We start from the raw sequence: 11468 nt of genomic DNA, 5'->3' as shown, positions 1-11468 counted from the left end.
GCGCATGCTGTCTTTCATGAACGAAATAAAGTTTAAAAGTCAAAATAAATAGGGAACCAGCAGTTAGCGTAATGGCTATGTCGCTGGACTCCCACGTAGTCGACTGCGGTTCGCGTCCTGGACCCGGTGGCTTAAAACTCACGCCGGGCGCGTGTGCATGCGTGCCCAAGATCCCGAGAGGAGAATGGAGGAGAACGGATTGCGGCGTGACCATCCCCCCTGTGGGGTGATTTCTCGCTTTCTGTCTCTATGTCTCTCTCTGTCTGTCTGGCGAGCGCACGCGCCCTACAGTGAAAATCTCTCCAAAAAAAAAAAAAAGAAAGAAAAGAAAAAATAAATAAATAAATAAATAAGGGCCACCAGTTGGAGTAATGGCTATGTTGCTGGACTCCCATGTAGTTCAAATCCCGGACCCGGTGGCTTAAAACTCACACCAGCTGCATGTGCGTGTGTGCCCAAGATCCTGAGAGGAGAATGGAGAAGGGATTGCAGTGTGGCCATCCCCTCCAGGGGGTGATTTCTAACTTTCTGTCTCTCTGTCTCTCTGGCGAGTGCATGTGCCCTATAGCAAAAATCTCTCTCAAAAAAAAAAGTTTAAAAAAATAAGAATAAACTAGCATATAAACTAGTCTTAAAGAGTCTCCTGGCACATTCAATTTGTCCACGGCAATTGGTCCACAGCTTCAAAATAAAGCATCTTAGTTAGTAAGAGTCACTCTCCACTGAGTTTACAACAATGTAAAGACCATCAAAAACGCAATCAGTTATTCATCTCCCCTAAAGTTCCACTAGAAGCCCAATAAAGAGGAAACAAATTTTTCAGCCCCACAGGTCTGGCCAAGGGAATTCAGGCCAACACAAATGGGTGCTCACAGAGAAGCTGCTCAGCATGACAAATGATGGCCTAAGTGGGAGTCCCAACGGAAAGAGGTCTGTAACCAACCAACAAATGAGATAAATGAAACCTAGGAACACCAAGACTGCATAAATACCAAGAGCTGACTGCTAAATTAGATTCTAAAACCCTGGAAGAACGTTATTTCGACGAGGACATTTTGAACCCCTGGGAAGGAAATTGTGAGTCTGCTGGGGATCCACAACTACTGAGAGCAAAAACACAAGCATAAGGACTGCCACAGGAAGCAAGCACTGGTAGAACTGCGGTTTGTGCAATGTGGATTCCACATTGCTCCAACTTGAGAATTACTAAACCATATTCAAGCTTATGGCTGCCTTTTTTTTTTTCTTCCCACTTAAGGGAGGCAGCTGTACACATAATCCTAATCCCTGTTCACAAATAGACTTTACAAAAGTCAATTCCCCTCTGGAAACAGCAGCTTTTTCGTCTATAAAATGTGAGGACCTGATTAAAGGAACTCTAAAATCTGTAACACGATTTATTCCACTGATTCTGTAGGTTAAAACTTTGTTAAAACTGTGTGTGTGTGTGTGTATGTGTGTGTGTGTGTGTGTGTGTGTGTGGATGGATGAATGGGAGGCAGTGATCTGCAGTGATCTGCAATAGCGGGACTGTGCAGATATGTGACCAACTGTTATAGTTTCAGGAATTCTGTGGGTCAGTGACATATTGATAGCTCAGAATTAGCTATGATGTAAAAATTTACACCAGGGAAATTGGCAAACACTGCAAATTAGACCTTTTTATTCAACCAAATAAGCCAAGTAATTAACACATCAATGTGGTAAGAGAAAGGAAAAAGGGACAAGGCAGACAAAAGGCAGTACCTAAATACAAAATCCTCCTCCTGAGCTATCCCCTCTCCCCTCCCATATCGCCATATTGGTACACTTGACGTTTTCCCCGCCTCAAACACTATATTCCCCACCTTTGCCTGGATAACTGGGACTCCTTGCCCAAAACAGCTCAGATATCACCTCTTTTAGGTAAACCATCCCTGAGGTCTGCTCTCACTTTTGAGATGACCCCATGCTGCAATTACCTCCCTCTACTCTCTTAGGTACACCTCCAATATACTGTGGTCATAATACATTTAGTCAGCCCCACTGAACTGTTGGCTAATTCAGGACAGCAACTATGTATTTCAGCTCTTGGCGCTTAATGCCCAAGCACAAAGACAGGCACATCGTCGTTATCCAATCAATACATTTTGAATTAGAGCAATGATTTTAACTGCAAGGCAGGGCAAAAACATTTGCTGATAAAAGGTTCAGCCACAAAGCGCTTCACTTATTCTATCCTAGTCATAATTGGGTAGTAGGAGATTTTTCAAGGGCTTAAGCTTTTCAAGTCCACTTTCCCATAGATTGTGGCTTTCCATTAAATCAGTTAACCTACATTTGTCACAAAACAGTGCAGTGTGTCACTGACCCACTTTGTTCCATTTCTTTGCTACTCAATGACATCCACATGTCACTATGAATTGCATTTTTAAATAAAGAATTAGATATATTTGTCCTGGATTTACCCAAGCGAGCTCTGAGAGCTTTGGGATTTACCCTCAGGTTCCATTGCCTGATCCACTAGAGAAGCTCTGAGCCTTCTCATCTGTAGCTACCCAATCCAGCAAATGAGACAGAGAACTGGGGAACAGCACAGACAAGAAGGTGCCACCCTTCTCTGTCCCACAGAAAAGGCAGACACGCCAGCCGTGCCCTCAGTAGCCCTTACCAGCGTTATTACAAATGGGGTTGCACACAGCTACCATGCTTGAAAGGAAAGAAGAAAAGAAGGAAGGAAGGAAGGAAGGAAGGAAGGAAGGAAGGAAGGAAGGAAGGACAAAGGAATCCAGGGTCTCCTCAGGTTGCCGTAACAAAATACCACAGATTGGTGCCTTGAACAACAGAAATGTCTTTTCTCACAGTTAGGGAGGCTGGACATCTATGATGGAGATTCTCTCAGGGTTGGTTTACAGTGAGGCCTCTTTTCCTGGCTTATATGTGTAGATGGCCACCTTACTCTGTGTCCTCCCATGGCCTTTCCTCTGTGCACACTCAAGTGGACAGAGAGCTCTCTGGTGTCTCTCCTTTTCTTATGAAAATATCAGCCCTATTGGAGTGAACCTCCACCCATATAACCTCACATAACCTTAACTGTCTCTTTAGAGGCCCTGCCTCCACACACAGCCACACTGGGGGTTAGGGTTTTAACGTATGGGGGGAGGGGGGGCTGCACAATTTGAGCCAGAAGAAAAAGTTAAGGACCTACTAAAGAGAAGGAAAAAGCTGAGCACCTACTGAGTACTAGTGCCTATTCCTAAGGAAGAAAGGAACTTTTCTCCATATTTTTGGAAGGAAGTGTATCAGAGAAAAAAAACTAAACTGCCATATGTATTGAGCTGTGTCCCCCCAAAATTCATGTTGAAATCCTAACATCCAGGACCTCAGAATGTGGCCTCATTTGGAAACAGAGTTGTTACAAATGTAATTAGTTAAAATGAAGTCATACTGGAGAAGGGTGGGCTCCTAACGCCATACAACTGGAGTTCTTAGAAAAGGAAAATTTGGACACACACAGGTACACGAGAAGACACCCTGTGACAATGAAGGCATATATCTACAGTCATGGAACACCAAAGACTGTCAGTAAAATACCAGAAGCTGGAGGAGGAACCAGAAGCAGCTCTCAGAGGGAATCAACTCAACCTGCTGATCTTGGGCTTCTGGCCTCCAGAACTGTGAGACTATAACTTCCTGTTGATTAAGCTACTCCATGTGTGGTAACTGTTATGGCAGATCACTGCAAGCTTCCTTGTAACATCTCCTAACTCATTCCTCCTGGCAGGTGGGTTGGGGAGAAGGTAATGAGCATGGCAGCTTTCTAATAAATCAGTTAACCTTTATTTGTCTCATGGTGCCTGGCACCTCATGAGTTCTCTTTCAGGACCTGATCATCCTCAGGACTCAATTTCTTTTTCTCTGCCCTATTCCTGGGGTTGGGAGCCCTGCAAGAAGGCACAAATGGTGTCCATTTGGTCCTCACTTCAAAGCCTGCTCTCCAATCTGCTTAATCTGTAATAATGCTGATTTTTCACCTCCATCTGTCTGAATTCTGTGCTAAATTCATCAATTGGCTCTAAACTCTAAGAAGTGAAAAAGGTGATTAATTATCACCTTTCAGACTCCTACAGCAACTCTGATTCACGTAGTCTCATCATTGCATCCTCATTACATCCCACTGAACACGCACCAGGGAAGCAGCTGAGGTTCGTGAGCATCTAACCTCTCAGTCGTTGTGCAGGACTATAGAGCAGGGGGATCCTGGAGTCCTACCCAAGTCCTCTAACAGCAAATACAACATTCTTTCAATAAAATCACTATTCTGGGGCCAGCGAGGTGATGTACCAGTTAAGGTGGCTAGATCCCATATGGTCAAATGCATGGTTCAAACCTCACACCGGTTACTTGAAAAAGCATACTTGGTGTGTGCCCAAAATCCCAAGAGGAGAATGGAGAAGGGATTGTGGTATGGTCGGTCCTCTCCTCCTGGGGAATGATCTCTCTCTCCAGCATGCATGCACTCTATAGCAAACTAAATCATTATTCTGACTTACTATAGTAGGTATAGTATTCAACAAGAAGAAAGATACATGTTTTTGGCCTCCACCAGAGTGTTAAGAGGCACAGACAAGAAAGCCCAGTTAGTTACTACAACAGGCTAATAAAACCAATTTGGCCTGGTACTGTGGTTTGAATGATCTCAAAAATTCATGTGTGAAGTCTTGGTCATGACAGAATTAAGATGTAAAGATTCCCAACTATGATGCTTAAAGGTGGGGCTTTGGGGAGATTAGGAATGGGTCATTAGAGCACAACTGACTCGTGGATTAATAAAGAGAGAGAATGAGACCAGGACAGATAGAGAAACTCCGTCATGCTGTGACGCGGCAGAGGACTTCACTACATGTAGCCCCTGGACCTTGGACCTCCAAACCATGACCTAAGCAAATAGCTCTTCTCACAAATCATCCAGTTTCAGGTATTTTCTGTTATTATCAACAGGAAGGACTAGAACATCTGGGCTCTTCTATACCAGTGTTCAGTCACCTATTGAACCTACTGGAAGCCATGTGGAGGGTCAGGGGTCAGTCCCCAGGTCAACCTATATACACCAAATGTACACCCATGTGCCTGCCTGTGATCCTGGCTAGCTGAGAAACCTAGCGGGGGGTAGGGGGGTGGGAATCACAGCATTAAACTCCGCGAGAGTATTTCTCTCTCTCTCTCTCTCTCTCTCTCTCTCTCTGCTCTCAAAAGTAAATAAAACCTTATTAAAATACATGCTTTAAGAATGGGAGTCAGACAGTGTGGCACAGCAGTAAAACAAAATGTTTTGTTAGGTAGACCCACACAGGACAGTTGCCAGTTCATATCTAGAGACTTCCCAGAGTATTCAGGACATGCAAGTGCCCATGACCTGGACTGGCTGGGCTGGCTGAGGCTGAGGATGGCTCATGGCTTCAGGATCCTGTAGGGAATACTGTCTCTCTGTCTTTGTACCTCTGTCTCTTTCATGCCCACAGAATTTTTTTTTTTTAATTTTTTAAACTCTAAAAATAAATAAACAAAAAGCTAAGGGATCAGGAGATGGTGTGGTGGTTAAGGTGCCAGATCTCACATGGCTAACTGCATGGTTTGAGTACTGGACCCTGCAACTTGAAAATCACACCAGACACATGTGCGTGTGTGCCAAAAATCCTGAGAGTATAAAATAGACAGGATTGTGGCACGGCCATCTCACTGTCCTCTGTCAGTCCCTGGCCACTGCATGCACCCTAGAGTAAAACTTATAAGAAAAAAAAAAACAAAGAATGGCTCTATCAGGTTATTAGAAAAGTCATGACAATTTTTCTATACAAAAATGTTAGACTTTTCCAATGACTCAATAGAAACAGAGAGATTAATACTCCAAACTCAAAGCACAGCTGGAATAATGGCAACCAAACTCATTTCAGGAGTGTTTGACAATCTAAAGAACAACCCAGAAAAATGGGGGGTGGGGGAGGAAAGTAGCAAGGCTCCAGTGTGGTTGGAAATATTGCTGTCCTATTCTAGCTAACAGAATACCTGAGACCAGCTGATTGATAAAGAATAAAAGTTCATCTGGCTTATGATCCTGGTGACTGGAAAATCTGAGAGCACGGGGCCAGCTGTCTTGCCTCTGTCCTATATCACATGGCTGAGAGAAGCAGACAGACCAGCCAGCACGTGTGGAGAGACCTGGGGCAGCCATTTTCCCTTTATAACAACCCTCTCTCAAGAACTAACCCCTTTCTATGAGAGCTAGAATTAACTTCATCTTATTAGACAGCATTAATCCATTCTTTTTTTTTTTAGATCTTTTTTAATTATTTATTTAATTTTATTTATTCATTCATTTATTTTTAATTTGACCAGAGAAAGGCAGACATACAGAGAGAAGGAACGTGAGAAAGCAAGCCACCAGGTCCAGGACTTGAACCGTGGTCAGCCATGTGGGAATGTCCAGCACCTTAGCCACCACGCCACCTGCTGGCCCCGAGACAGCATTAATCCATTCTTGACCTCCATGATCTAAACACTGCCTTAAGGTCTCACCTTTTAAAGGTCTCACCACTTCCCAATGCCATTATGATAGGGACTAAATTCCAAAACATAAGCCTTTGAGAAACAAACCATTATCTAAGCCACAGCAGAAGTCCAAGGTATGAGAGTTGGAAGAAATGGCAAGGCTTAACCCAGGAACAGATACGAGGAAGACTTAGCAATGATCTCCAGATACTTGCAGGCTCTTCAAAGGTGAAACACTGGAAAAGGAGTTTCAACTCCATATAAGTTAGATGCCCAGAAAAATGGAAAGAGACTGTTTTGTGATAGAATTTTGATCATCACAAGTATTTGGGGGAGGGGAACAATAAAGGTCCATCAGTCAGAGATGTTATAAAAGGAATTTATATGTGCAAATAATGAGCTTGGATGACCATCAATGCCCTTCTAGGCTCAACAATATAAATCCAACCCAGGGGCTGGCAGGTGGCATGGTGGTTAAAGGTGCTGGACTCTCACATGGCCAACTGTGGTCCGAGTCCCAGACATGGCAGGTTTCTCTCTCCCCCCCCTGGCCCCCTGGTTAAATTAAAATATAAATAAATAAATAAAGTTATATAAAATAATTAAAGGAAAAACCTAACCTGAACACCAAGGATCCAGTCAACATCTCTAACTTGAACAATATGCTGCATGCTGGCAGACCTAGTATTAATTGCACATTCTAAATTATTGTTACTCAGAGCACTTCTAACACTAAATGTGTGGGGTTTTCCTCACACAAACCAATTCGTCAATTTTCTGGACACCATCTGATAATCCTACGATTTAATTCAATACTGACGCAAACTACCCCTAGTTAACACAGATCCAGAATCAGGGCTCAGTCCAGTAAGACTGTCCCCCTAGAGACACCAGCTACAAATGACCTCTGGGTACCTGTACTTCCACAAATTCAAGGGCTCTCACAACCCTCTCTCCGTGCTCAGTAATTTTCCAGAATGATTCACAGAACGGAGAAAAACAGTTTCCTTATGAGATTGCCAGTTTGTTATAAAGGATACCACTTAAGAACAGTAAAACATTAGATATGCAAAAGGCAAGGTTTGAGGGAGGAGACCAAGCTTCTAGGCCCTCTCTGGGCATGCCACCCTGCCCAGCACCACAGGTGTTCACCAACCCAGAAGCCAATGAACTCTGTTGTTTAGAAATCCTATGGGGGAAGAGCGACACTTTATGTAGACATGATTGAGTAAATCCCTGATCACTGGTGATGAACTCAGCACAGGCTTGTCCCCTCCCTGGAGGAAAGGTAGAGCTAAACATTTGAAACCTGTTACCCAAGGGTTTGGTCTTTGTAGAAACCAGCCCCTATCCAGAAGCTGTCTAGGGGAACCCCAGCTGCCAATCATCTTCTTACCATGGAAACAAAGATATTCAGTCACTCCTGAGATTCCAAGTGTTTCAGGAATTACGTGCCCGTGGAATGGAGCAAAGACCAAAATATGTTTCTTACTCTTACATACAGCTTGACTAGACACCCTGCCTTGCACATGAACCTAGAGGTCTGACCTTCCTGTCACTAGGCTAAATCAGCCGAGCATGAGGTAATGAAGAAAGGGCTTATTTTTTAGTCCCAAGGCTGTGCTGGTTTGTTTTGTTTCTGTCTGGCAACGGCTTTTGGTGGGAGGAGAGAGTGCAGCAGGCGAACACAGAAGCACAACAGAAGGGCGATGCAATCCTCGAGCTGACATTCAAGGCCACACCCACCCACCAGCCCCTGTGCATCTGTTGAAGTAAATGTTAGGCCTGCCAGTCCTCAACTAAACCAAAGCATCCCCAGTCAAGCCTAACACTCAAAACATTGTGAGAGACCTTGGCAGTGACCCAGAGCAACAAAAGGACTAAACAAACCATTAAATTATCATCATACTGATGGATACTATAATTGAGCAGCTACTACACCAGGACCATGCTTATAGATTTATAATCACCACTGTCAAATTAGTAATGAAGGTGTTGAGTCTATTCTACAGATTGGGATACAAAAGCTCAGACACTACGTGACCTACCCCCACATCATGCAGTAAATGAAGGAGGACATAAATGCAGTTGTTTCTAGCTCCAAAGACCATGCTTACTCCATCACACCATGCCATGCCACCTCTCCTGGCTCTTTTTATCAACTCCTTTTAGAAAAAATGAGGTATTTTATAAACTTCAGTAGAATGAAACCAACAGGTCCCTGAGCAAACAGTGCTGCAGTCCCTACAACCCTGTGACAGAACACCCTCCCTCTCCTCTGTTTTTTGAAGTCTGAGGTCTTGAAAATATACACATGCAACTGCACCCCACGCTTCAACCCAAAAGATTCTAAGTGTAAAAGGCAGAGTGGGTCTTGTGCCAAGAAGTTGGAGCCAGTTTATTTTAGTTTCAATGTTAAGACAGCCAGCACCAGGTTGGGGCTGAGAAATGCTCCTTCTAATTAAAACTTTATTTTCAAACACATGTCACAGTTGCAACATGGTGAGACTCATTTCTTGCTGTGTGGATTTCTAAGAGTAGAAGCAGCTGCTTCTCCTGACGATTTCTTCCATTCATTTTGGTACAACCAGAGGATCCTAAGGGACAAAGATTCCTTGTCATACCCAGGAGCAACAAGAGCCTTGCAAGCACTCAAGAGAATTGCAAAATTAAGGAGGAAGAGAAATCAGCATAAGTCTAACCGTGATAGGTGGTCCGCACATCCAGCTGAAGAGCAGCCCGGTGAATCCACATGGAGGACCAGAAATGACATCTCCTGTCTCCACCTGGTAGTACAGTCCAGCATGAGAAGTCAAGAAGATCCAAAAAGGGAGTGAACTGGGGTATTATGGATCCTCAATCACTGTAAGAAAGGGAATCAGAAAAGCCCATTGCCTGCCCAGCCTAATGGCACAGTAGACAGCATACTGACTGCACTGCTGGAAGCCACATGGCAGGCCGCGGGTTCAGATCCCAGGTTGGCCCAGAACAGTCTCAGCACATATTGATTCAAAATCCTGACAAGCTGGAGGGCTGGATGTAAGGGATGTGACAAGACTCTACTGTGTACACACACACACACACACACACACACACACACACACACACACATACACACGCTCTCTATCATGAATGTAATAAACTTCACAAAAAGAAATAAAATCTACTTCTATAGTTTGAATGTTTGCATCCTTCCAAAATTCATATGTTAATGTTGCTACGGTATTAGGAGGCAAGGCCTCTAGGAGGTGATTAGGTCATAAGGGTAAACTCTCCTCTTCGGGATTATGCCTTTTTGTTTGTCTGTTTAAGGAATTATTTATTTAATTTTATTTATTACTATTATTCTTCAGTTTGACCAGAGAGAGGTGGGGAACAGGGAGAGAGAGTGAAAAAGCAAGCTACCCAGTCTAGAACTCGAACCACAGTTAACCATGTGCAAGTCCAGCGCCCTAACCACAATGCTGCCTGATGGCCCCAGAATTAGGCCTTTATAAAAGAAGCCTCAGAGAGTTCCGTTGCCCTCTACCATGTCAGGACAGAGCAAAAGTTGGCTGACTAGGAAGCAAAAGCAGACCCTCACTAGATAAACCTGCTAGTATGCTAATCTTGGACTTCCGCTTCCACAAGTGTGAGAAATAAGTTTCCGTTGTTTATAAGCCACCTGGTCTATAATAATCCGTTAGTGCAGCCACATGGACTAAGGCAGCAGTCCCCAACCTTTTTGGCACCAGGGACCAATTTTTTGGAAGATAATTTTCCCAAGGACCTGGGTTGCATGAGTGGTTTTGGGATGATTCAAGTGCATTACATTCATTTATTGTACACTTTATTTCTAACATTATTATTAGGTTATTGGACAAGTGATGACTTATTTTTCAATGTTTTTCTACGCATAAATGCATCATGACTTTTTTGACAACCCAATATACTGCAATATATAAGGAGATAATTATACAACTCACCACAACACAGTATTTGCTGCCACTACACAGCGCTAGCACCACTGCCTCAGATCACCTCTCCTAAGGAGCAGGCAAACTAGACACTGCGTGTACACAGTTCAAAACAGGGCTCCTGCTCCTGTGAGGTCTAATGCCACCGCAGATCGGACAGGAGGCCCAGCCCAGGCGGTAATGTGAGCCATGGGGAGTGGCTGTAAACAGAAGCTTCATTCACTTGCCCGTTGCTCATCTCCTACTGGGCACCCTAGTTTCCAGGGTTGGGGACCTCTGGACTAAGACACTCACTAAAAAGACTAGTCCCCAATTGCCTGTCACTTCGTCTCCCCAGTATACTACAAAGAGGCTGCCAGGGTCGGGACCTGCCTTATTCCTGCTCCATCTGAGGACATACCCACAGATCTGGGCTTAGCATATCGGTAGTTCAACACCTGCTGCTGAATTAATGCCAAGAAGCTAGTACATGGGTAATCTCTGGACCCAGCTCACTTCCTAGGCCATGGCCTTACTTAGATATCAGCTCTCTTAACCAGCATGGAAATCAGGGAGAGGCATGCCAGAAAACATCTGAGGAAGTCCAAAGGAACAGAATACCACAAATCCTTGGCCACCACGTTCTCAATGCATAAACTTATTCAAGCCCCAACTATTAAATCAGTCCCCAAAGTCCATAGTACTGTGTGTCCTGTGACCTCAGTGTCCTGCTCACCTAAGAAAAAGACCCTGTAGGGTCTGTGGACTGAGCAAGATCCTGACATCAGCCATGGTCATCTTCACAGCCTAAGACCCCTGTATGACCAGTGCTGTAGTCTGACTGTTTATCTCCCCAAAATTTGTGTGCTGAAACACCATGGTTTTGGGGAGCTGATTAGGTCATGAAGGTGGAGCCCTTGCAAAATGGACTAGAGCCCTTATAAAGAGGCCCCAGAGGGCTGGCTAGTCCCTTCCATCTTATAAAGAAGTAAAGATAAGATGCCG

General features: G+C 44.1%; 1 protein-coding gene across 1 annotated transcript in view; it reads right to left on the bottom strand.

The window, feature by feature from the left end:
• The window catches only part of TIAM1 (TIAM Rac1 associated GEF 1), a 358191-nt gene extending 348907 nt beyond the window's left edge, over positions 1 to 9284 (bottom strand). The window contains exon 1 of the mRNA XM_006155262.3: positions 9231 to 9284. The gene's annotated coding sequence lies outside the window, so the exon portion shown is untranslated. The remainder of the gene's footprint in view (positions 1 to 9230) is intronic.
• Positions 9285 to 11468: the final 2184 nt, after the last annotated feature.

Source organism: Tupaia chinensis, unplaced genomic scaffold, assembly GCF_000334495.1.
Source record: "Tupaia chinensis unplaced genomic scaffold, TupChi_1.0 Scaffold000443_1, whole genome shotgun sequence".
Lineage (NCBI taxonomy): Eukaryota > Metazoa > Chordata > Mammalia > Scandentia > Tupaiidae > Tupaia > Tupaia belangeri.
The sequence above is the reverse complement of the archived record's forward strand: the minus strand, read 5'-3'. Positions and strand labels throughout refer to the sequence as shown.